Source organism: Danio aesculapii, chromosome 4, assembly GCF_903798145.1.
Source record: "Danio aesculapii chromosome 4, fDanAes4.1, whole genome shotgun sequence".
Lineage (NCBI taxonomy): Eukaryota > Metazoa > Chordata > Actinopteri > Cypriniformes > Danionidae > Danio > Danio aesculapii.
Window position 1 is genome coordinate 38,526,427 of NC_079438.1, and position 27,738 is coordinate 38,554,164.

A 27,738-nucleotide genomic window follows, 5' to 3' on the forward strand; every position below is an offset into this window, starting at 1 on the left:
TTTTTTTAGAAGGACCTGTATAATACCAAGAATAAATTCATTGTGTCATATATAAAGATCCCTGAAGGAAGAAAAATAGCCTGAATTTTTTTTTATATTCAAGGTCGACACTCTAAAGCACTTAATCCAATATCATTGTTTTCCTGCTCAAACACAGTCATGCTGATGTTCTCTATGGACTATGATGTTTAATCTTTGCATAAAGCTGAGAGTCTTCTTCAAACAGCTCTTCCTCTGATTGCTTTGACTCTGTTTGTTTAGTAAGCTCATCTGCTCTCACAATCACCTGTGCTTCTGTTGATCTTGAAGACTCTCTCACTAAACTCTCTGCATCTGCTACTCCAGAAACGCGCTGGACCACTGCATAGTCAGCATGAAGACAAGAGATGCTCTCCACCTCCTGTGACCTTAATTTAGAATTTGAGAGGTCAATGGAGGAATAAATGATAGACTCTTGATTTGCTGTAGTGGCTCCAGCAGATGACATCATGACGTTATTTGATTAAACAGAGTCGTCTTGATTCTCCTATGGAAGAGCAGAAGGGATTGACAGGGTTGAATCAATGCTTCAAAGCTTTAGTGTGTCTATTAAAAATTGTTCAGTAATCATGTAGCATTTACAGCTAGTCTGGTTGGTAACCAACCTTCTTTGGCTCTCGGCGAAGGCGGTCGCACTTTTTCCCTCTCCGTCCCATATCTCTCCTCGCTAGCTCCTCTTGTCTTTGTCTTATTCTATCTCTGAGACTCTCCGTGCCCTGCTATCCAAACAAATAAGGAATTATGGATTTGATCAACTGGTCTCTGAATGCGATTGACACCATCTTCTCGACGAGAAGTTTGGGCTCGGGAGAGCCCACATGTCCTGCGGGGACGTTTGCAGCTGGATACGTGATGGACGGGTGGGAGAAGTGGCGCGTCCTGTGCCTGGCTGCTCTGTCTCTGGAGGATATTGAAGACATTTACCTATTCGGAACTTTGATAACAGGGTTTCTGCTGATGGGCTTATGCGGGGCCCTGGCGTATCGACGAATGATGAAAGCGGTCAGTGCTGCTCAAAACCCCACCAGGCTGGCCGGCTTGATTGAAGCGCTGATGGGCAGGCTTGCTAATAATCAGACTGCAATATTAGATCGCAAACTGGAAAACATCGGGGTGAAGTTAGCAGCTTTGCAACAAAATTTGGCCAGATCTGGAGACATGTGATGGACATTAAATATCTGTGAAATTGGCAGGTATTGACCTAAAGTTGAAGTATCTTTCCACTCTTTCGGCTTCCCTGTGTTTTCTTTTCTCCTGCCAGACGGCCTCGGCTGGAGGAAAACAACTTCTCCCGGATAGCAAGATAAGGAGACGCTCTGAAATTCCTGCTCCCCGTCAAGGACACCTGTTGGACTATACAGGCTTACGCACACACACACACAGATACATAGCACGACACTTCCTGGCCCCAATCCAACGCCTTCGTATGCTTTCACCCACTGGAGGGGGTGAGCAGGTCTGCGACCAGCGCCTCCATGGCTGCAGGACCTGATGGCTGCCCGCCCTTACCGGACTATTTCCACACCCCCTGTTCCCATCCCCTGTGGCAATGTTATGTCTTGTCGGTGTGTTTTTGTGCTAGATTGCTGGGGCTTTTTCTTATCCCTGATCTCACGGTGCTCTAACTTAAGAGCAAGGTGAGAGGGACTTTTTTTTTGCCTCTTTTTCCTGACTATTTTATTTCCTGTTCCACCTCCCGTGACCTGTCTTCCCTGGAGTTGTGATGTCTGTGCACGGTCGGGGGGTTCCATTTACCTGCATTTCGTTGCCTTGTACTTGTACATGTGTGATGACAATAAATTGAATCTAATCTAATCTAATCTAAAAAAGTGTATTTATGTTTATTTGCAACGATAAATTTCACGATTTTTAAAATTAGTTGTGTTTATGTATTTGTTATTATGTTTGTGTGTTTTTGGTTTTTATGTGTCTGTTGTAACTCACTTCATCTGTATTTTCACCACTTTCCTTAGCACCTTCGTCTTGGACAGTTGGCTGAAGTTTCCCATTGTTTTTTCTGATGACAAAATACATACACGATAAAATATTTCACATTTTATTTGAGTAAAACCAATGAGGCAAAAACGTCACTCATAAAAATACACGACCAATTGATGTCTTTGTATCTGATGGATATTACAAAACAACTGGCAACTGCTTTTCATGCACAAGGTTTTCTCAGACTTGTAAATGAGATTTCAAAATGTTTTTTAGTGTTAAAAAGTGTGAGGTCTTTTCCCTTCAAGGTCACACTCTAAAACAGCTACATGTCAGCTATGTCATATATATCTGTTAGAAATATCTATTAGCAGTGACAGTTGCTGGGGGATTTTTTGAAGAAGTACATTAGAGGTATGAAGTGAAATACATCATCAGCTATAAAAATCTAAGCAGGAATCGAAGGAATAAGTTTACAGTTTTAATTGATTATTAAAATATCCATTCTCGTCGAACAATTTACTAACAAGTGGATCGATTACGATGTGTAATAATATAGTCATAATTATCCTACTTACGAGATTTTCAATGTAATGTAAATAGATGCAGCAGGTTTTCCACTTTAATAATTGTAAGAGAAATATAAAACAGCTGCAGTTTACTTTCATTCTTGCTCATTTTACATTAAGTTATGAATACACCAATTTGATGACCAATGCGTGATTGTTCGCATAAGCAAAGACATTGTGTATAATATTCCTATTGACATTAATGCACTTACTGGACACATGTATATGTAACAGCACAACACATCACAATCGCCAAAGCCCCAGCAGCAGCTCCAATCAGAATAAAGACTGGATTCAAGACTAGAACAAAGAAAAAATAGTGTTAGCAAAACTGCTGATAATTCACTGATTCATTTACTCAAGTGCTGAACAGTCATAAAGACAAACATAGTTTACCAAAATATTAATATTCTATCATCATTTACACACTGAAAAAAACTGAAACTGAAAAAAGAGTTTTAATCTTATATAAAGCCAAAAAACTACTTACATACTTACATACTACTTACATACTTACAACTCCAAATACATAATTAGATACTTACATTTTTAATTTTTTTACAGAAACATAATTTAAGAGCAGTCTTGAATTTTTATTTTAGTTCTTTCACACTTATTCTTATTTCAGCTGAAGTAACTTGTTTAAAGTTTGCTCATTTAAAATGCTCAATCACACTTATACTTGTTCTTTAGTGACAAAATACATCCTTTTAAGTTTTGCTGCAGTAATCTTCAGTATATTTTAAAAAGCAGCATGCAATCATTTTGCATTGTAACTACTGTTGTGTCTTAATTTAAATAAAATAATTGTGGACAATATGCTGGTATGTGTGATGTAAGGGATAATCAACGGTTGACGTGGAGGTGAAGGACCACACGGCATGCCAGCGGAGTGTGGTCGCCTCTGCAATGTTCATTAAAATCCTTTAACGCATAGCAAACCGTTGATTATCCTGCTTATTCTATGCTGATTCAGAGCCCCCCTCTGAGAAAATCTAGAAAATCTAACATGTCAAAACTGACAAAAATTCTGACAAATACTGTGCTGCAAAGAGCAAAACTAGTTTGTCCTTGTTATATGGGCCTACCTTAGCAAATGACCATGAAATAAGCGGGATAATCAACGGCTTGCCGTGCGTTAAAGGATTTTAATGCACTTTAATGCAACACATGACAAACCGTTGATTATCCCTTACTTAATGCGTACAATAATCTTGTTTTAAGTTGAAATGTTTGAGCTCATTTTAATACAGAATATATAATTACAATTGTTAAACTAACTCTCCTGTTTAGTAACTCTAAATTTAAGAAATTTCCTCACAAAATAAGGAAATCATACAGTTTAAAAAACTAGTAACTTATTATTATAATGTTTTTACTAAAGCTTATACATTTTCTTACTTCAAGAAATCCTTGCAAGTATAATTCTCTCACTGCACTGGCAGATAATTTCATTTCTTTCTAGTCTGTATCTGTTATATCATTCATTTGTTTCTCATATTTATTTATTTTGCAGTGCAGCCTGATCATTTTTAGGTTTGTACAGGTTTCTTTCCTCTGTTAAATAAAAAAACATAACCATTTTGAGAGATGTTGGAAAACAGACAGTAGCCATTGACTCAAAAAAACAAAAAACTCCACCACCAACATTCTGATTACCAACATTACTATTTTTGTGTTTGTAATTTAAGAAAGAAACTCAGGAAGGCTTTTAAAAAGTGGAGGGTGAGTAGATGATGACAATTGTCATTTTGTGTGATCTAACATTTTAACAACTAAATAATCATGACTGAAAAGTGGAAAAATATTAATATTAGCATTAGCATTGCAACTTAAGTCAAAGATGCATGCTTTATAATATTTCCAGATTTTTTCATTTCCTTCTTATAATAATAGATTATTGACAGATTTTATAGAATGAATCTCAGATCAGAAAATCATGTGCAAAGCAGTTGAAGCTGTTGACTTGTCATATAATAACCATATTCATCAACTGAATCTATTTTATCTAAACAGAAAAATGAAGAAAACTAAAAACTGAAACTTACATTCTTTTTGAGTAACGAAGACCAGATGAAACAGTTGAGTTGCATTGCCACCAGTGTTTTTACTGACACACAGCAGAGTGTTTGTGTGTGAGAGAGACTGATGTAGAGAGATGAAGCTCCTCAAGCTTGTGTTGCTCAATCGCTCTTCACTGATGAAGGTGTTTGAAGAGTTTGAGACAGGACGTCCAGACAGATGCCACTCCACTACAGGAGAGGGATTCCCATCAACCTCACAGAAACACACAGTTACATTAGTACTGGAACAGCTGGAGTTTGAGATCTGAGGAACATCTGAAAAAAGAGAGAGAATTCTGTACTCAATTCTGTAAATTTCAGATAATGAGACAATTTACACCAATATTAACCAGTCATGATGTCACTCACCGATCACATCCACTGAAACACTGTTTTTTGTAAAGGTCCATTTCAATCCACCTTCTCCCTCAATCCTGAAAAAATACTGACCACTGTGTTTTGATCTGACATTATAAAAGACAGTGGTACAGTCCTTGTCTTTTATTTGTCCAGTTAGATTCCCTTTAATAAAAGAGTTCTGCATTGATGCACTGGAGTTAAACACTGGGCTGCTGCTCTTATCATGCTTGTCTTTATACCAGAATCCAGCAGCTCTCTCAGTGAGGTCTTTATTATGTTCTTCTTTAATGTCAAATCTGCACTTTATAATCACACAGGATCCACTGAGAGCTTGAATCTTCTCTGGCAAACTGATGTTGAAATCTCTACAGCAAACACCTACAACACACATGATGAAAGGATTTCAAATACAAGCAGAAATAAACACTGAAGCCTTAAGATACACAACCACATTTCCGATGGTTAAAACAAGTTAATAAAGTAATTAATTACATAACCTGATGGACATTTTAACATATGAGCAGAAAATCTACAACAGTGAAATCTTGCCCAAGTACAACTTTAACACATTTTGTGTATAAATCACTTTACGAGAAATTAGTTAATAGTCCCTACATTTGTATGGACTAAACAGTTTACCATTTAACTATGCCCCTCACTGCTGGAATCAGCTTCCAGAAATGATCAGATGTGCTCCAACATTAGGCACATTCAAATAAAGACTGAAAACACATCTGTTTAGCTGTGCCTTTACTGAATGAGCACTGTGCTACTGTAACGAGGAGACTGACACGGAGGGATCCATTATGCAGTATTTATTAGTCACAGTCAAACACAAACATCCAATACGCACTAAAGTGTGAACACACATCAACAGTAATCAATAATGGCCTTGGGGCTGGCGGCTGAGTTTAGATGGATGATGTAATGCTTAAAAGTCCGGGGATGGGGACCTCTGCTGGCCAGTGAGGGGAATGACTGGGACCGAGTCGGTAACAGCTACGTCCGACAGATCGCACTATTATGTTTTTCTCTTCTTTTTCATTTTTTTTATAACACATTTTATCTGTTTTTATGCTTATTTATTTTATTTTTTAACCATTTTTATTATTTGTTTTTATTTTTCTTATACTTGTTTCTTTTAGTTTGTGTAAAGCACTTTGAATTGCCACTGTGTATGAAATGTGCTATATAAATAAACTTGCCTTGCCTTAAACTAGTTAATTTACTAGTTATTTCACAGAATTTCTGAAGGTAAATGTACATTATGACTTTTATCTGACTGTATCTAAAGAGAAAAGAAATAAATAGCTTTGTACTTTCTTACCACAATATAAATATCTAATGTAGTATAAAAAACAGTGAAGCAAGTTGAAGATTACCAAGAACAATTATCTGCCAATGATCTAAGAGAAATTAATTCAAATGTAAAAGTATTTTCAAACAGCACTGACAGAGCTTCGTTTCTTATAAAAAAAAATAAATAAAATCACTTTCTAAATCTGTAAGTCTATCAATATTTAGCATTTAAGTTCATCTTTCTTGACTTAAAGACATTTAAAAATTTGTATTGGAGATTTTTTTTTTTTTTTTTGTACTTCGTGGAACATTTAACTTTATGACTTTATGCTGTGATTTGAGCCTTAAAGTGTGTTAGAAAGAATTAGAAACTTTGAAGGCTCAAAGAAACCCTAAATGAGCACTTAAACTAGCTGATTTACACTCAACACACTTATACGAGAAAGGAAAAGAAGGAAAATCAAACCTTGCAGGAGAAAACAAACAAAAATGATTTTCTCAGCAGTGTTCATCTTGTCATTAACAGACACCCAGTCCTGTGGAAAAATTAGAAAATAACTCAATGAAATAATATACAGTATTACGCCTCACATATTAAAGCAAACTGAAATTCTGAAATCTTTGAAATGCAAAACTAGAGTTGTCAGCATTGATATGAACCGACTTACCAGAAATGAGAAAACAGTCCAACCAGTGCAGCTGCAAAGGTTTCTTAAAAACAATACAAATTAAAAGAAAAGGGATAAAGGATTGTTACAGTGTCAAATATCTGAATGATAAGAACTGCACTGCTGCTGATGTGAGGCTGAGCAGGAGTGTGACGTGAAGAGAGTCGCACACACTAAATACTTACTGAACTTCCTGTGTCAACAACCACTTGTAACCTGTTTTAGCTTAAAAAGCAAGAGAGGTTATCCAGTCATTTACATATTCATGAGCTTTAAGCTGTTTTGTAGATTGTAGTTTATTTAGAGAATAATTTCTTTAATTTCTTAACTCTCCTTCATTCTCTTGCATGATCTACAATACTTACAGGATTTAGTCCTGTCAAACATCAGGATGGAAAACATGAGTCTCTGTTTCAACTGTTTTTGTAAGTGTTGGTTGGTAAAAATTATAAATTTTCACATTCCTGTCAGAAACACTGCCATTAAACACTCTCAAACAGCATACAGTCTTTATTGGTGGTAATGTATTTTTCCGTTCAGAGCAAAAAACCTCTGCACACAGCTTTGCATAAATAAAAGAAGGTAAATGGCAGAAAACTTCAAATGAGACAGGACTAATGTACTTAAATTTATTACTTTTCAACACTTTTGTCATACTTGTCTTAGAGTCAAAACAGCATCTGTGAACAAATCATACAAGAGCTTTTCAGAGAACTGATGCTGTTCTGTGGTTTTTTTTTTTCTAGTCTAATCTATATTAAAGTAGCTTGTAGTGGACGTGTGAAGTCAGTTTCCTGCTAGTTAACAAAAGAAATAAAAATCCAAACAGCACATCTCATTAGCACTTGACAAACACAAAGTGTGAAATAAATATCTGGAGCACACTTTTTTAAAGGTATGTTTTGCTATAAAATAACTAAGACTTTTTCCTTTAGATCAATGAGGCCTAATTTTCTGTTCGTATTAATTATTAGGGTAGTATATAGGTTTAGGTAATAGCTAAGGATGTAGAATAAGATCGTGCAAAATATACACTTCATAAGTTATATAGGCTAAATACCATACCAAATTTATACACCACACTATGGGGTTAGCTAGGGCACCCTGTGTAACCAGGGTCCTTGAAATCTCAACTCACACACTATATATATATATAAATCAGCTATTAGAGATGAGTTATTAAAACTATCATGTTTAGAAATGTGTTGAAAAAAATCTTCTCTCCGGTAAACAAAAATTGGGGAAAAAAATAAACAAACAGGGGGTCTAATAATTGATGGGGGCTAATAATTCTATATATATATATATAAATAAATATATATATATATATATATATATATATATATATATATATATATATATATATATATATATATATATATATATATATATATAGTTGAAGTCAGAATTATTAGCCCCCCTCAATTAATAGACCCCCTGTTTGTTAATTTTTTTCCCAATTTTTGTTTACCGGAGAGAAGATTTTTTCAACACATTTCTAAACATTATATATATATATATATATATATATATATATATATATATATATATATATATATATATATACACACACATACAGTTGAGGTCAGAATTATTAGCCCTCCGTTTAATTTATAAAATAAATTTTAAATAAATCAGTTATTACAGATGAGTTATTAAAATTATTATGTTTAGAAATGTGTTGAAAAAATCTTCTCTCCGGGAGGGGCTAATAATTCAGGGGGTTAATAATTCTGACTTCAACTGTATGTATATATATATATATATATATATATATATATATATATATATATATATATATATATATATATATATATATATATATATATATATATATATATATATATATATATATATATATATAATTGAAGTCAGAATTACTAGCCCCCCTTAGATTTTTAAAAAAATAATTTACAAATTATGCTTAACAGAGCGATATATTTTTTTGATAGTCATACATATATATATATATATATATATATATATATATATATATATATATATATATATATATATATATATATATATATATATATATATATATATTCTAGCAATTTTTTAGATAAAAAACAAAATTTCTTAAAAACATTTATTGCATTTATTGTGATCATCTTTATTTTAGAAAGCCGATGAATACACACTGGAGAAAAACAAGCAGTATAAGTACATATATGCATTTAAAATGTATCATTCGCTGGACATAATGATATTAGAATACAAAAAATATATTAATTTAAATAATTAATAGACAGCATGCACATAACATTAACATTTGTTTATTTACTTTTTTAGCACAAGTCAGCTGTAAACGAGTCTGAATGTGAAAATACGTGTTTATTAAAACAACTAAATAATCATTTGAATCTAATCAAATGTGTACAAAAGGCACATTTCATGTTTTTATGTGTCAGATATTAAATCATGTGAAATTAATTATGTGAAGTAATTCTTTGCTTCTGAAAACATGTTTTTTTTTTTATCCAGAAGGAACAGCCGGGTGAAGAAATCAAAGTGAACATTGTTTTTTTATTTTGCATCTCTTCTTTTCTTAATGTTCAGAGTTTCATATTCAGAGTTTTGAGCAGACAGCTGAAGAGAAGCATACGTGTCTGCTGTCTCTGTCTGAGCCTGAGAAGAAAACACTCTCAGTCTCTCATCATCATTCAATAATCAGGCTTTACTAGATCAAGACCACATCAAGAAAAAAAAAAACACTCACCTTCAGCTTGGTGGACAATCTGAGGGACAAAAGTATATTAGGTTAGGAATGTTTAATCTGTTATAATATCTCTGTATGCACTGTTTATGGTATGCATCTCGTCAGATTTCAGACACCTAGGATTTTGGGTCATGATGTTATATCCCAGTTGTGCATAATTAATTTATGCAAATGAATATTCTGATATTCTTTCCCAAACATGTTATCAATGGCATTCCAATCTATATCTGCCCTATATGAGTGTTTCTTGTTCAATAGTTCCTGATGTTTGCAATATCTATAATGCATCCTTACTTTGGACATCTAATAATATCTGATATCTGAATAAGATCTGACAACGATATCTTTATATTTTTCTGAGATTTGTAAAATTAAACCTTGATAAGCTCAATAAGTATGTACATCTGAATACAAGCCATTTTCCAGTCTCAGCCCTCATTATTAATTACACAACACTTATACAACAATGAATAATTATGTACCAAAATAACAGCACATACTAAGACAGATATATTTCAGAATTGGTCAAATGTGCTTGGAATTAAAGCAAGCACACATTTAAGGGGTGACAGTCCTTAAAAGAAACATGAACACACTCACTCAAAGAAAAAGAAAAAGATAATCCAATAAGCAAAGATCAGTAAAAGGAAAAGAAACAAAAGAGTGACTTAAATACACATCACAGTGTATATTTAATGGAAATTACATGACCATAGCAATTGACTTTCATAATCCTCTGTGTACTGTAGGGTAATTTTACGTTATGCATGGGGCCATCCAGGTAAAAATCCTGAATTAATATAGATATTTCTAATGAGCCAAGCAAAACTTCAATTGAACTGAACTGGCTTGTCCAGCATTTTCTTGTATGAAAACAACAGAACTTTCATAATAAACCCAAAGCTCAAACTAAAAAATACTTATTAGTTATTTATAATAAAACATTACTATGTGCAAAGTAATAATACCTCTAGATACAGTAATTTACTTTCAAATTAAAAACTAAAATCTAAGGCACACATTACTCGGTTTACTGTGGATAGTCAATAATATTGAAAACATATACAATACTGACTCAATCTGTTATTTCTGACTCAATCTGTTTAATCACCAACTTTGACAATCATCATTTGGACACAAAGTCCATACAGCACTTCATTCCAATGTCTGGAAGCATATTTTGTGGACCAGAGGCTGTTCTCTGCAGACAATTTCATAAAAGCTGACATTTAAATGAATAGATAACACATATTAATAAATGCTAGAACTCTTCACGTGTATTATGTTAACATATAAACATTTTGTACAATTTTTACACTAATTCCTAACAGACCACATGAATGCAAAGACTATTTGGTTCATCATGAGTCACAAATGCATGACTTATTTTAAAACAAGTCAGAAACAATCATGATTCAACTGTGGGATGTGACTTGGTTTGAAACAGCATTACATCTTAGCACTTACTGTTTAATTCTGTAGATTCCAAGTCCAACAGTCAGAGCATAAAGAACCAGAACCAGAGTTAATATGATCAGCAGTGAAACCTGTTGACATTCTACAAATACATTGATATGGAAAGAAAACATAAGCATATATCAGACAGAGAGAAAGGGAAGAGTCCTGTCACAGTAGTTAAAAATTTCTTCACAAAAAATAAAAGCTAATATTTTTGCATCTGCAGCATCCTGTTGTACATGGTACAGTAAATATGTTGAAAAAGGCGTTACCTGCATACTGACGAGAAGGTTCCATATGAAACAGTTGAGTTGCATTGCCACCAGTGTTTTTACTGACACACAGCAGAGTGTTTGTGTGTGTGAGAGACTGAGAGTTCGAGACGAGACGTCCAGACAGATGCCACTCCACTTCAGGAGAGGGATTCCCATCAACCTCACAGAAACACACTGTTACATTCCCAATGTTACAGCTGGAGGAATCGGAGATTCGAGGAGCATCTGAAAAAGAGAGAAAACGATATTAAACCTCTAGATTTATAAGTGTCTTATAGAGAGAAGAGAACAGACGGCAGTAAAAGTCCTACACTGCACATGTAATGTGATGCTGCTGTGAGCTGTTCTTATATAAAGCGAAAAAACTACTTACAGTAAAGCTTTACCAAATACATAATTAGATACTTACATTTTTTATTTTTTTTTACAGAAACATAATTTAAGAGCAGTCTTGTATTTTTATTTTAGTTCTTTCACATTTAGTCTTATTTGAGCTGAAGTAACTTGTTTAAAGTTTGCTCATTTAAAATGCTCAATCACACTTATTCTTGTTCTTTAGTGACAAAATACATCCTGTTCAGTTTTGCTGCAGTAATCTTCAGTATATTTTAAAAAGCAGCTTGCAATCATTTTGCATTGTAACTACTGTTGTGTCCCAATTTAAATAAAATAATTGTGGATAATATGCTGGTATGTGTGATGTAAGGGATAATCAAAGGTTGATGTGGAGGTGAAGGACCACACGGCAGGCCAGCGGAGTGTGGTTGCCTCTGCAATGTGCATTAAAATCCTTTAACGCATAGCAAACCGTTGATTATCCTGCTTATTCTATGCTGATTCAGAGCCCCCCTCTGAGAAAATCTAGAAAATCTAACATGTCAAAACTGACAAACATTCTGACAAATACTGTGCTGCAAAGAGCAAAACTAGTTTGTCCTTGTTATATGGGCCTACCTTAGCAAATGACCATGAAATAAGCGGGATAATCAACGGCTTGCCGTGCGTTAAAGGATTTTAATGCACTTTAATGCAACACATGACAAACTGTTGATTATCCCTTACTTAATGCATACAATAATCTTGTTTTAAGTTGAAATGTTTTAGCTCATTTTAATACAGAATATATAATTACAATTCTTAAACTAATTCTCCTGTTTAGTAACTCTAAATTTAAGATATTTCCTCACAAAATAAGGAAATCATACAGTTTAAAAAACTAGTAACTTATTATTATAATGTTTTTACTAAAGCTTATACATTTTCTTACTTCAAGAAATCCTTGCAAGTATAATTCTCTCACTGCACTGGCAGATAATTTCATTTCTTTCTAGCCTGTATCTGTTATATCATTCATTTGTTTCTCATATTTATTTATTTATTGTTATTTTGCAGTGCAGCCTGATCATTTTTAGGTTTGTACAGGTTTCTTTCCTCTGTTAAATAAAAAAACATAACCATTTTGACAGATGTTGGAAAACAGACAGTAGCCATTGACTCAAAAAAAAAAAAAAAACTCCACCACCAACATTCTGATTACCAACATTACTATTTTTGTGTGTGTAATTTAAGAAAGAAACTCAGGAAGGCTTTTAAAAAGTGGAGGGTGAGTAGGTGATGACAATTGTCATTTCAAGAGTTCACACTTAGCTGATGATTAATTATAAGCTTGTTTGGCATGCTGTCCCAGGAGAGAGCCCTGAGCTCATAAGATCCTCGAGCCCGGGGCTCCCTCCCGTTGCAAGGCGAGAAGGGAGTTTGAGCTCAGGTAGATCTCGAGAACTCCCCCGCTGTAATAACCAATGAACAGCCAGTGATTGCTCTTGAGAGATAACCATTTACTAGGAGCATGTCTATAGTGCCGGTTTGGATTAGTCAATTAACTTATGTTGCATGTTTTTTGGACGGTGGGAGGAAACCGGGAAACCCGGGGGAAACCCACGTGAGCACGGGGAGAAAATGCAAACTCCGCACAGAAATGTCTGCTGGTTTGGTAAAGCCTAGAACCAGAGACATTCTTGCTGTGAGGCAACAGTGCTAAGCACTGGGCCACCGTGTCACCCATCTAGGAAGGAGGAGGAGTAGGGGTGGATGGGGGGATTCTTCAAAACGAAGATAGCGGTGGTACATAACCCAGGGTATTTGTAGTAGCTTAGGAGTCGTCTGATTGGTGCATTGAGAATTGGATAATGCGGATCCAGCCGCTAGCAATCATAAGCACGTGATCCTCTCGAAACTTGTTTATAACTAAACTTCACTTCAAGAGTTCACACTTAGCTGATGATTAATTATAAGCTTGTTTGGCATGCTGTCCCGGGAGAGAGCCCTGAGCTCATAAGATCCTCGAGCCCGGGGCTCCCTCCCGTTGCAAGGCGAGAAGGGAGTTTGAGCTCAGGTAGATCTCGAGAACTCCCCAAAATGCCATATATAGCTCGGGACAGCAGCCGCGTATTTAAGAACCCCCCAAAATGCAGATGTAACAATGCCATATCCGGCTGCTGGATATATTGATATTTTAGGAAGAGAGGCTCCTGCGGGAGCAGAGGAAAGTAGACTCCTGCGTGAGTCCAAGCGGAGGCGTGGGAAGGGCTGGATTGACTCCTGAGGGAGTCAAGCTTGGATACACTCCTGCGGGAGTGAGAGCTGGGGTGGGCAGGCTCCTGCGGGAGTGGGGAAAGGTATTGGGCGGTGAAGACTCCTGCATGAGATGGTGTGTGGTGGGCCAGGGGGGGCATGAACTCCTGCGGGAGTTGAAGCTCGTTTTAGTCACTCCTGCGGGAGTTAGAGCTGGGGATTGAGGACCTAAGCGGAAGTAAAAAGTAGCGGAATCAATGCTGAAAGAAAACAGTTAGCGGAGAAAATTTGCCGCAGGAAGGAGGAAATTATTGGGGGAATTGACAGATAAGGAGATAAGGGAGGAGATAAAAGAAGCGGTAGAAAGGTAGCAAAAGCACTCAACGCTGTAAGGAAGTAGAGAAAGGGCAAATAATTGCCAGGCAGAGGATCTCGACGCCGGAAAGAAGAAAAGGAGAGTATAAATGTAAAATATATATACATATATAAAAATCGATAAGTAAGGGCCAGGGAGGGGCAGTGAATGACTCCTGCGGGAGTCGAAGCTCGGGGCGACCCCTGCGGGGGTCAGAGCTGATGTGGGCATTTCTCCTGCTGTAGTCTAGGGAGGGAGGGGGCGGTGGAGACTACTGTAGGAGGTGGCCGGGGCGAGACTCCTGCGGGAGTCGAAGCTCGTTTTAGTGACTCCTGCGGGAGTTAGAGCTGAGGATTGAGGGCCTAAGGGAAGAGAAAGAGTAGCGAAGTAATTCGCTGAAAAGAGATGGATAAAAAGAGGGTGGCGGAGGATCTCGACGCCGGAAGGAAGCAAAGGAGAAGGGATGTACCTGCATGCGTGCACATGCACGCACACACATGCAAATGCACACACATATACCTGCTCGTACGTGTGTGCATACCATTCCTAAAGGCTGGGGGGCGGTGATGACTCCTGCGGGAGTCGAAGCTCGGAGCAACCCCTGCGGGGGTTAGAGCCATGGGGGGGTGGGGTTTCAGTAAGAGTGGGGAGAAAGGAGGGGGCAGGGATGCTCCTACTGGAGGTGTGACTGTGAAGGGGTGGCCAGGGATGGGCTTGAAATGACTCCTGCGGGAGTCGAAGCTCGGGTTAGACCCCTGCGGGGGTCAGAGCTGTTGGGTGGGATGGCAAAGCATAGCAAAGCTTGGAAACAGAAAGGTAGGTATGTACATACAGGTACATATGCACATGCACATCACATGCATGCGTGCACACACGACACACACAAATGCACATGCGTGCATACCGTGCATACATGACACACACATGCACATACACAAGTACGCGCATGAATACACGCATACATAACACATACATACACATACGCAAACCCATACATGTATACATAAGCACACACACACACGTACACATATACATGTACGCATATATGCATGCATATACATATATACACACGCGTACATACACATATACACCCACACGCACATACACATAGATCCATGTACACACATACGCACGCATACAGAGGGTCATGCTCGAGCCCTTGTTCTGGAGTATTGTGTTAGCTGGTTAGGGCCAGCTGGGTTTCCTTGAGGTGTGAGCTCAGGCAGAGCGTCACTGCTGCGGCAGTGGAGCAGAGGGAAAAAGAAGCTCAGCGGAGCTTCTCTGCTGTTGCAGAGGTGCAGTGGAAGTCGGTATTGGAAGGCAAGTACTCTTCCGTGGAGGCAATTTAACTGCTGTGGCAGTGCTGGGGAGTGTGTCAGTAGTGGTATGTTAGATGCAGGTGTATGTGAGCTCAGGCAGAGCGTCACTGCTGCGGCAGTGGTGAGGAGGGGAAAGTAACCTCTGCGGAGCTTCTCTGCTGTTGCAAATGTGTCGTGGAAGTCAAAATTGGAAGGCAAGTGCACTTCCGCAGAGGCGTTTTAACTGATGTTGTAGCGCTGGGGAGTGTATTGGTAGTGAATGGCTAAATGGAGATGTGTGTGAGCTCAGGTGGAGCGTCACTGCTGCAACAGTGGTGGAGAGGGAGAATAAGGCTCGGCAGAGCGTCTCCTCTGTTGCGGGGGTGCAGTGGTATTCAATATTGAAGTGTTATGAGTGCTCCTGCAGGAATGTTAAATGCTGTCAATAGTGATGTGTACAGATGAGAGTAAATGGGGCTCAGCTAGAGCGTCACCGCAGTTGCTGGTTGCTATGGGTGAGTGTAGCTCAGCGGGGTGCCTCTGCGGTTGCAGAGGTGCAGTGGTGGCCAGTATTGGAGTTATGAGTGTTCCTACTGGAATGTAAATACTGTCCGTAGTGATATGTAGAGATGAAGGAAAATAAGGGCTTAGCTAGAGCTTCACTACAGTTGCGGTGGTGCTATGGGTAAGTGCAGCTCGGCAGAGCATCTATGCTACTGAAGAGGTGCAGTGGGTCAATATGGAGGTAATGTGCGCACCCGTAGAAGCATTGCTGCTGTATGAGTATGTGGGAGTGTCACGATAGTGGTATTGGAAATTAAGGTGTATGTGAGCTTGTTTAGAGCGTCTCTGCTGCAGCAATTGAAACTCTGGGTGCTCCCAAAATGGGTGTGAGCTGTGGTGAATGGGAGTGAATAGAAGTATGGAATAGCTAAAGTTTGGAGGGAAAGTTAAAGGAAGTAAAAAGTGGGAAGGGCAGTGAAGGAGCGCCTATGTTAGTAGGAGGGAATAGGGGGAAAAGGCATAGTCGTGCTTATACCTAGAAATGCGTGTGGGTGGAATTCGGCTGGAGAGGATCAGCTGGGCTTCCCTGAGGGTGTATTGCTCTACTGTTGTGTAAGAATGCTTGGAGGGTTTGGAATGGGTGTGTGGGGGAGGGGATATCGAGGAAGTATCCAGAATGTCCTTTATGAAATTGAGCTATTTGCTTTGCTTAATAAAGAAACATGGAGTTTCTTCATCCAGCAAAGTTAGATCAGATGTGGTGAGGTGGATTTTGGGATTGACGTTTGATGTTAGTTCAGAACATCTTAAAACTAAAAGGGGCAAGTGGGAATATGGCATCGTGGTGTGGGCTGGGTTAGTGAAAATGTATCCTTTGCATGGAATGTGAATGTATTTGGAATGAATGTGGATTGTAATAGGTTGGATGAGGGTCAGCTTCTAGGGCCGGCAGTCATGATCTCTGAAACGAGAAACCAAAGACAATCAGAAATGAAATCTTTACAACATGATACATATACGCCAGACATAATAATTTGTTTTAGCTGATATCCATGCGAGGCATCTTAATAAGGGCATGGGTAACTGTGAATTCAAGCGCCTTTGTTAATGCATGGTATGATAGCCTCGTTGACATGAAGTGCAAGGATGGTAGGGGTGGTCATTCGTCCCCCCACGGGATGGCAGATGGATTGAGAGCTGAGGATATGGGGTGTGGCTTGTCTGGTGGTTCTGGAAGTACTTTTTGAAGACAGATACCTCTTGAAGATCTACTGTCAGAAATATCCTCCTCCTACTTATTAAGCATGGAGTTGTTCCTTTGCCATTTCAGATTCAACTGAATTGTTATTATGACCTTGCATGTCACTTTGTGTATGGACCATAGACTGTAAAATATATGGACGTAGCATCCGTGACGTCACCCATAGGTTTCTGAAGAGCGCAAAAGAAGCTACAAGTGGGTGCGGCCAACCGTCGCCATTTGTTTGTACGTCATCGCACCCACGGCGGGATACCAAACAAGGGCAAAGAGGCGGAGAGTGAGCGGAGCTACAGACACTTGCTGGCACTTTGCTTAGACCTGGCAGACAGACTTTACTTTGGGAGAAACACTTAATACTTTATTACCTGCAACTCGTTGTGTTCTGACCGCATGTGCTTGGCTGTACACTATATCAGTAAAGAGTTTAGACATTTAAAAACACTGTTGTAATACATTGAGCCACGAAGCATTGTTCTTATGACGTTTTCTACAGGAGGAAAACGCGAATTACTTCCAAACACTTCAGATATAGTGTGTGTTAGTAAATGCCAGACTATTGATGAACTCCAGCATAACACTGTATGATAACGCTTCAGATGACTGATCTAGAGCCTACAGCTAATCCATCTGTCACATTCTGGAGTGCTTTACAGGTCTAAAGAACATTATAAATGATAAATGAACTTAAATAAAACACACACATTTATAGAGATGGTGTATAAGTATGTAACTTTACTCACATGGGAAACGGAGGCCACATTAATGGTTTGTGAGCACAATTAAGTGCACACAGCATCCCATATCTGATAATTGTAAGAATAAGTCCAAAAGGCAGCTGACTGTGTAAAGCCACATAAAACAAAACAAAAATACGATGAATATGCCGAGATCAGTGGCTAATCTGCCGAATTCAGCTGAGGTGAAGTGACAGCGACCAGCGAGACCTAGCTGTCACTCAAGTGGCCATGCCCTTAATTATGCAAACTTAATATAAAGGAAATGGATGAGTTATAAAAGATTCACCCCCCTCGCAGTTGTCATGGAGGGTAATAAAAGCCAAATCGTTCTTTGTACCAGGGTGTAAACAATTTTTTTTTTTTTTTTAAAGTTGGCCATTCTAACAGTGGGCTCAACTGCAATTTGCTCTATTATGGATCCGGGACTAGCGGAATTGATGAATTGCAGTTTTAGTTACTTCCGTATTGGCTTCCCAAGGGAGAGCGGGAGGTTGCCGCTTGGTATGGACATATGAATCACATTACGATTTAACTTCTGTGCTAGATGTGTTGAATTTAAATGATTGGGTAAAAATTTATTTATTAATTAAATTTTTTTTTTTATTTATTTATTTTTTTTTATATAAATATAATCAACTGCCAACATCAGACTCTGAACTATAAAGTCACCACTTAGAAGAACTGTGAATGGAATGTTGTTATAGGCTTTACTTTAATCCATTAACATTAAGTTTGGAATCTCAATGCTATTAAATCACGAGCCTATAATTCACAAGGTTTTTTTTTTTTATATATATAATTCACAAGGTGTTGTAGCCGAGTTCATTCATAAATTGTCAGAGAGGGCGGGACCATCTCGAGTTGGGAGCTCATTGGATGGTGACAAGTCTTCTTTTAGCTATTGGCTCAATGAGGTGTCAATCAAAAGATCGGCGGCCATTTTGTTGACCAGAATACTAGAGTTAATGTGTAGGAGACGCAGCTGCGCTCCATGACTAGATTGGATGATGACAGCGCATTCTGTCATGTTTCTCTACGCACGAACATGCCGCGGACCAAAGCTTAGGGACTAGATTGTCTGGATCTTTGCAGTCGAATTACTTGGAATGTTATGGATCAGTGGACGGGCAGGAGGCTGGAAAGGTGAGTTATTGGTTGAAATTTCTCTAGTCATGCGAGTCTTGTCTTTCAAAAGCTTTATAGATGTTTAGTCTTTGTTGGGAAGTAGTTATTTTTTCTGCGAGGCTTCCCCTTAAAGCATGCGATATACGTTACTGCAGGTGCACCGCTAGGAGTGGAAGGTTTTGATGTTGTTGGAGTATAGTTGGAGATGTAGTCGCTTTGAAGTAGTTGTTGTAGCAGTAGCAGTAGCAGTAGCAGTAGCAGTAGCAGTAGCAGTAGCAGTAGCAGTTGCAGTTGCAGTTGATTCGGAGCAGAGCTGTCTTCAAAACGAAGATAGCGGTGGTACATAACCCAGGGTATTTGTAGTAGCTTAGGAGTCGTCTGATTGGTGCATTGAGAATTGGATAATGCGGATCCAGCCGCTAGCAATCATAAGCACGTGATCCTCTCGAAACTTGTTTATAACTAAACTTCACTTTGTGTGATCTAACATTTTAACAACTAAATAATCATGACTGAAAAGTGCAAAGAAACACAGGCGAAAAATATTAATATTAGCATTAGCATTGCAACTTAAGTCAAAGATGCATGCTTTATAATATTTCCAGATTTTTTCATTTCCCTCTTATAATAATAGATTATTGACAGATTTTATAGAATGAATCTCAGATCAGAAAATCATGTGCAAAGCTGTTGAAGCTGTTGACTTGTCATATAATGACCATATTTATCAACTGAATCTATTTCATCTAAACAGAAAAATGAAGAAAACTAAAAACTGAAACTTACATTCTTTTTGAGTAACGAAGACCAGATGAAACCGTTGAGTTGCATTGCCACCAGTGTTTTTACTGACACACAGCAGAGTGTTTGTGTGTGAGAGAGACTGATGTAGAGAGATGAAGCTCCTCAAGCTTGTGTTGCTCAATCGCTCTTCACTGATGAAGGTGTTTGAAGAGTTTGAGACGAGACGTCCAGACAGATGCCACTCCACTACAGGAGAGGGATTCCCATCAACCTCACAGAAACACACAGTTACATCAGTACTGGAACAGCTGGAGTTTGAGATCTGTGGAGCATCTGAAAAAAAGAGAGAGAATTCTGTACTCAATTCTGTAAATTTCAGATAATGAGACAATTTACACCAATATTAACCAGTCATGATGTCACTCACCGATCACATCCACTGAAACACTGTTTTTTGTAAAGGTCCATTTCAATCCACCTTCTCCCTCAATCCTGAAGAAATACTGACCACTGTGTTTTGATCTGACATTATAAAAGACAGTGGTACAGTCCTTGTCTTTTATTTGTCCAGTTAGATTCCCTTTAATAAAAGAGTTCTGGGTTGATGCACTGGAGTTAAACACTGGGCTGCTGCTCTTTTCATGTTTGTCTTTATACCAGACTCCAGCAGCTCTCTCAGTGAGGTCTTTATCATATGTTTCATTAATCTCAAATCTGCACTTTATAATCACACAGGATCCACTGAGAGCTTGAATCTTCTCTGGCAAACTGATGTTGAAATCTCTACAGCAAACACCTACAACACACATGATGAAAAGATTTCAAATACGAGCAGAAACAAACACTGAAGCCTTAAGATACACAACCACATTTCCGATGGTTAAAACAAGTTAATAAAGTAATTAATTACATAACCTGATGGACATTTTAACAAATGAGCAGAAAATCTACAACAGTGAAATCTTGCCCAAGTACAACTTTAACACATTTTGTGTATAAATCACTTTACGACAAATGAGTTAATAGTCTCTACATTTGTATGGACTAAACAGTTTACCATTTAAACTAGTTAATTTACTAGTTATTCCATAGAATTTCTGAAGGTAAATATACAGTATGACTTTTTAAAACTGTATCTAAAGAGAAAAGAAATAAATAGCTTTGTACTTTCTTACCACAATATAAATATCTAATGTAGTATGAAAAACAGTGAAGCAAGTTGAAGATTACCAAGAACAAGTATCTGCCAATGATCTAAAAGAAATTAATTCAAATGTAAAAGTATTTTCAAATAGCACTGACAGAGCTTCGTTTCTTATAAAAAAAATAAAAATCACTTACTTTCTAAATCTGTAAGTCTATCAATATTTAGCATTTAAGTTCATCTTTCTTGACTTAAAGACATTTAAAAATTTGTATTGGAGATTTTTTTTTTTTTTTTTTTGTACTTCGTGGAACATTTAACTTTATGACTTTATGCTGTGATTTGAGCCTTAAAGTGTGTTAGAAAGAATTAGAAACTTTGAAGGCTCAAGGAAAACCCTAAATGAGCACTTAAACTAGCTGATTTACACTCAACACACTTATACGAGAAAGGAAAAGAAGGAAAATCAAACCTTGCAGGAGAAAACAAACAAAAATGATTTTCTCAGCAGTGTTCATCTTGTCATTAACAGACACTCAGTCCTGTGGAAAAATTAGAAAATAACTCAATGAAATAATATACAGTATTACGCCTCACATATTAAAGCAAACTGAAATTCTGAAATCTCTGAAATGCAAAACTAGAGTTGTCAGCATTGATATGAACCGACTTACCAGAAATGAGAAAACAGTCAAACCAGTGCAGCTGCAAAGGTTTCTTAAAAACAATACAAATTAAAAGAAAAGGGATAAAGGATTGTTACAGTGTCAAATATCTGAATGATAAGAACTGCACTGCTGCTGATGTGAGGCTGAGCAGGAGTGTGACGTGAAGGGAGTCGCACACACTAAATACTTACTGAACTTCCTGTGTCAACAACAACTTGTAACCTGTTTTAGCTTAAAAAGCAAGAGAGGTTATCCAGTCATTTACATATTCATGAGCTTTAAGCTGTTTTGTAGATTGTAGTTTATTTAGAGATTAATTTCTTTAATTTCTTAACTCTCCTTCATTCTCTTGCATGATCTAAAATACTGACAGGATTTAGTCCTGTCAAACATCAGGATGGAAAACATGAGTCTCTGTTTCAACTGTTTTTGTAAGTGTTGGTTGGTAAAAAGTCTGAATTTTCACATTCCTGTCAGAAACACTGCCATTAAACACTATCAAACAGCATACAGTCTTTATTGGTGGTAATGTATGTTTCCGTTCAGAGCAATAGACCTCTGCCTCTGCACACAGCTTTGCATGAATAAAAGAAGGAAAATGGCAGAAAACTTCAGATCAGACAGGACTAATGTACTTAAATTTATTACTTTTTAACACTTTTGTCATACTTGTCTTACAGTCAAAAACAGCATCTGTGAACAAATCATACAAGAGCTTTTCAGAGAACTGATGCTGTTCTGTGGTTTATTTTTTTCTAGTCTAATCTATATTAAAGTAGCTTGTAGTGGACGTGTGAAGTCAGTTTTCTGCTAGTTAGTTTTTTTAAAGGTATGTTTTGCTATAAAACTAACTAAGACTTTTTCCTTTAGCTCAATAAGGCCTAATTTTCTGTTCGTATTAATTAATTATTAGGGTAGTATATAGGTTTAGGTAATAGCTAAGGATGTAGAATAAGATCATGCAAAACATACACTATATAGGCTAAATACCATACCAAATTTATACACCACACTATGGGGTTAGCTAGTTTGTAACCAGGGTCCTTAAAATCTCAACTCACACACTACATACAGTATATAAATATATACATATATATATATATAAAATAAAATTATATCAATAAAATTGAAAACAAATACAATACTGACTCATTCTGTTATTTCTGACTCAATCTGTTTAATCACCAACTTTGACAATCATCATTTGGACACAAATTACATATACAAATATACATATATACATATATACACATACAGTTGAGGTCAGAATTATTAGCCCCCCGTTTAATTTATAAAATAAATTTTAAAATAAATCAGTTATTACAGATGAGTTATTAAAATTATTATGTTTGGAAATGTGTTGAAAAAATCTTCTCTCCGGGAGGGGCTAATAATTCAGGCTAATATATATATATAATTATGTATATGTGTATATATGTATATATGTATATATGTATATATATATATATATATATATATATATATATATATATATATATATATATATATATATATATATATATATATATATATATATATATATTATTGAAGTCAGAATTATTATTACACCCCTTAGATTTTTTTAAAATAATTCACAAATTATGTTTAACAGAGCGATTTATTTTTTATACTTTAAGCGATATATATTTTTGATAGTCATACATACATACATACATACATACATACATACATACATACATACATACATACATACATACATACATACATACATACATATATATATATATATATATATATATATATATATATATATATATATATATATATATATATATATTCTAGTAATTTTTCAGATAAAAAACAAAATTTCTTAAAATCATTTATTGCATTTATTGTGATCATCTTTATTTTAGAAAGCCGATGAATACACACTGGAGAAAAACAAGCAGTATAAGTACATATATGCATTTAAAATGTATCATTCGCTGGACATAATCATATTAGAATACAAAAAATATATTAATTTAAACAATTAATAGACAGCATGCACATAACATTAACATTTGTTTATTTACTTTTTTAGCACAAGTCAGCTGTAAACGAGTCTGAATGTGAAAATACGTGTTTATTAAAACAACTAAATAATCATTTGAATCTAATCAAATGTGTACAAAAAACACATGTTTTTTTTATGTGTCAGATATTAAATCATGTGAAATTAATTATGTGAAGTAATTCTTTGCTTCTGGAAACATGTTTTTTTTTTTTATCCAGAAGGAACAGCCGGGTGAAGAAATCAAAGTGAACATTGTTTTTTTATTTTGCATCTCTTCTTTTCTTAATATTCAGAGTTTCATATTCAGAGTTTTGAGCAGACAGCTGAAGAGAAGCATACGTGTCTGCTGTCTCTGTCTGAGCCTGAGAAGAAAACACTCTCAGTCTCTCATCATCATTCAATAATCAGGCTTTACTAGATCAAGACCACATCAAGAAAAAAAAAAACACTCACCTTCAGCTTGGTGGACAATCTGAGGGACAAAAGTATATTAGGTTAGGAATGTTTAATCTGTTATAATATCTCTGTATGCACTGTTTATGGTATGCATCTCGTCAGATTTCAGACACCTAGGATTTTGGGTCATGATGTTATATCCCAGTTGTGCATAATTAATTTATGCAAATGAATATTCTGATATTCTTTCCCAAACATGTTACCAATGGCATTCCAATCTATATCTGCCCTATATGAGTGTTTCTTGTTCAATAGTTCCTGATGTTTGCATTATCTATAATGCATCCTTATTGTGGACATCTAATAATAGTATCTGACCTTCTGGTGAGAGATATTTTTCTGAGATTTGTAAAATTAAACCTTAATAAGCTCAATAAGTATCTGAATACAAGCCATTTTCCAGTCTCAGCTCTCATTAATAATTACACAACACTTATACAACAATGAATAATTATGTACCAAAATAACAGCACATACTAAGACAGATATATTTCAGAATTGGTCAAATGTGCTTGGAATTAAAGCAAGCACACATTTAAGGGGTGACAGTCCTTAAAAGAAACATGAACACACTCACTCAAAGAAAAAGAAAAAGATAATCCAATAAGCAAAGATCAGTAAAAGGAAAAGAACCAATAGAGTGACTTAAATACACATCACAGTGTATATTTAATGGAAATTACATGACCATAGCAATTGACTTTCATAATCCTCTGTGTACTGTAGGGTAATTTTACGTTATGCATGGGGCCATCCAGGTAAAAATCCTGAATTAATATAGATATTTCTAATGAGCCAAGCAAAACTTCAATTGAACTGAACTGGCTTGTCCAGCATTTTCTTGAATGAAAACAGCACAACTTTCATAATAAACCCAAAGCTCAAACAAAAAAATACTTATTAGTTATTTATAATAAAAATGTTACTATGTGCAAAGTAATAATACCTTTAGATAGTAGATAGTAATTTACTTCTTACTTTCAAATTAAAAACTAAAATCTAAGACACACATTATTCGGTTTACTGTAGATAGTCAATAATATTGAAAACAAATACAATACTGACTCAATCTGTTATTTCTGACTCAATCTGTTTAATCACCAACTTTGACAATCATCATTTGGACACAAAGTCCATACAGCACTTCATTCCAATGTCTGGAAGCATATTTTGTGGACCAGAGGCTGTTCTCTGCAGACAATTTCATAAAAGCTGACATTTAAATGAATAGATAACACATATTAATAAATGCTAGAACTCTTCACGTGTATTATGTTAACATATAAACATTTTGTACAATTTTTACACTAATTCCTAACAGACCACATGAATGCAAAGACTGTTTGGTTCATCATGAGTCACAAATGCATGACTTATTTTAAAACAAGTCAGAAACAATCATTATTCTGCTGTGGGCTGTGACTTTGTTTGAAACAGCATTACATCTTAGCACTTACTGTTTAATTCTGTAGATTCCAAGTCCAACAGTCAGAGCATAAAGAACCAGAACCAGAGTTAATATGATCAGCAGTGAAACCTGTTGACATTCTACAAATACATTGATATGGAAAGAAAACATAAGCATATATCAGACAGAGAGAAAGGGAAGAGTCCTGTCACAGTAGTTAAAAATTTCTTTACAAAAAATAAAAGCTAATATTTTTGCATCTGCAGCATCCTGTTGTACATGGTACAGTAAATATGTTGAAAAAGGCGTTACCTGCATACTGACGAGAAGGTTCCATGTGAAACAGTTGAGTTGCATTGCCACCAGTGTTTTTACTGACACACAGCAGAGTGTTTGTGTGTGTGAGAGACTGATGTAGAGAGATGAAGCTCCTCAAGCTTGTGTTGCTCAATCGCTCTTCACTGATGAACGTGTTTGAAGAGTTTGAGACAGGACGTCCAGACAGATGCCACTCTATTTCAGGAGAGGGATTCCCATCAACCTCACAGAAACACACTGTTGTATTCCCAATGTTACAGCTGGAGAAACTGGAGATCTGAGGAGCATCTGAAAAAGAGAGAAAACGATATTAAACCTCTAGATTTACGAGTGTCTTATAGAGAGAAGAGAACAGATGAGAGTAAAAGTCCTACACTGCACATGTAATGTGATGCTGCTGTGAGCTGTTCTGTTGTTGTCCTGCAGCTGGTAGCTTATAGAGCAGGTGAAAGTGACTCTGTGGTGCCGCTGAGCAGCAGTGAAGTTCAGGTCAGAGATGATGCGCTCCTGTAGTTTGCTGCTCTCACTGAGGGGGATTCTGGCAGTGGAGCTCCATGTGAGAGTTGCTGGAGAAGAAGAGCAGAGAGTCTCAGCAGAGCAGCGCAGACTCACAGATCTGCCCTCCAACACCTCCTGCTGATCCTGCAGCTCCTGCTCATCCACATACAGCACAACACGAGGATTCATCGGAGACTCTGAAACACACACAGATTGGTCTTTAATAGACATTAAATACTGCATGATCAATGGTCAACAGTGCCAAACACAATTAGCAACTGTTCTTTCAGCAATAAAATGCTACATTTATCAGAGAAATGACTACTTACAGTTTAAAGTGCCTAGGTTTCATTCTATACATTTTAGAGGAGACAATATACATTAATAGTAACTAGTCATGAAGTCACTCACCGATCACATCTACTAAAACACTGGTTTTTGAAAAACTCATTTTCAGTCCACCTTCTCCCTCAATCCTGAAGAAATACTGACCACTGTGTTTTGATCTGACATTATAAAAGACAGTGGTACAGTTCTTGTCTTTTAATTGTCCAATTATATTCCCTTTAATAAAAGAGTTCTGCATTGATGCACTGGAGTTAAACACTGGGCTGCTGCTCTTATCATGTTTGTCTTTATACCAGACTCCAGCAGCTCTCTCAGTGAGGTCTTTATCATATGTTTCATTAATGTCAAATCTGCACTTTATAATCACACAGGATCCACTGAGAGCTTGAATCTTCTCTGGCAAAATGATGTTGAAATCTCTACAGCAAACACCTACAACACACATGATGAAAAGATTTCAAATAAAAGCAGAAACAAATACTGAAGCTTTCAGACACACAAACACATTTTGTTTGGTTATACAAAAAGCTAACTTGAAAACCATTTCATGATGCAAATTTTTCAGAGTTATTAACATAAAACAGAAGAACATTAAAAGTGAAATCTACATTAAGCACAATGTTACTAACATGTTTTATGGATCACTTTTCGAGAAGTAGCCAATAAAAACTTTAATGTATGACAACATACAGTTTAGAATGACACCATTCAGTTTGTAGTCGGATTAACGCTTCAATCGCCAAATATTTTTTGACTTACAAAACCCTGATTTAACAAAAAATATAGCTAATTTACACTTATTCAGACTGAACAAGTTACATTTTACTAGCACAATCAGCAAGAGAAACATACCTTGCAAGAGAAAACAGAAGATAATGATTTTCTGAGTAGTGTTCAT

At 36.5% G+C, this 27,738-nt stretch overlaps 1 pseudogene; it reads right to left on the minus strand.

Annotated features, from left to right (window-relative positions):
• LOC130222954 (sialic acid-binding Ig-like lectin 13) lies at positions 1-27,738 on the minus strand (annotated as a pseudogene).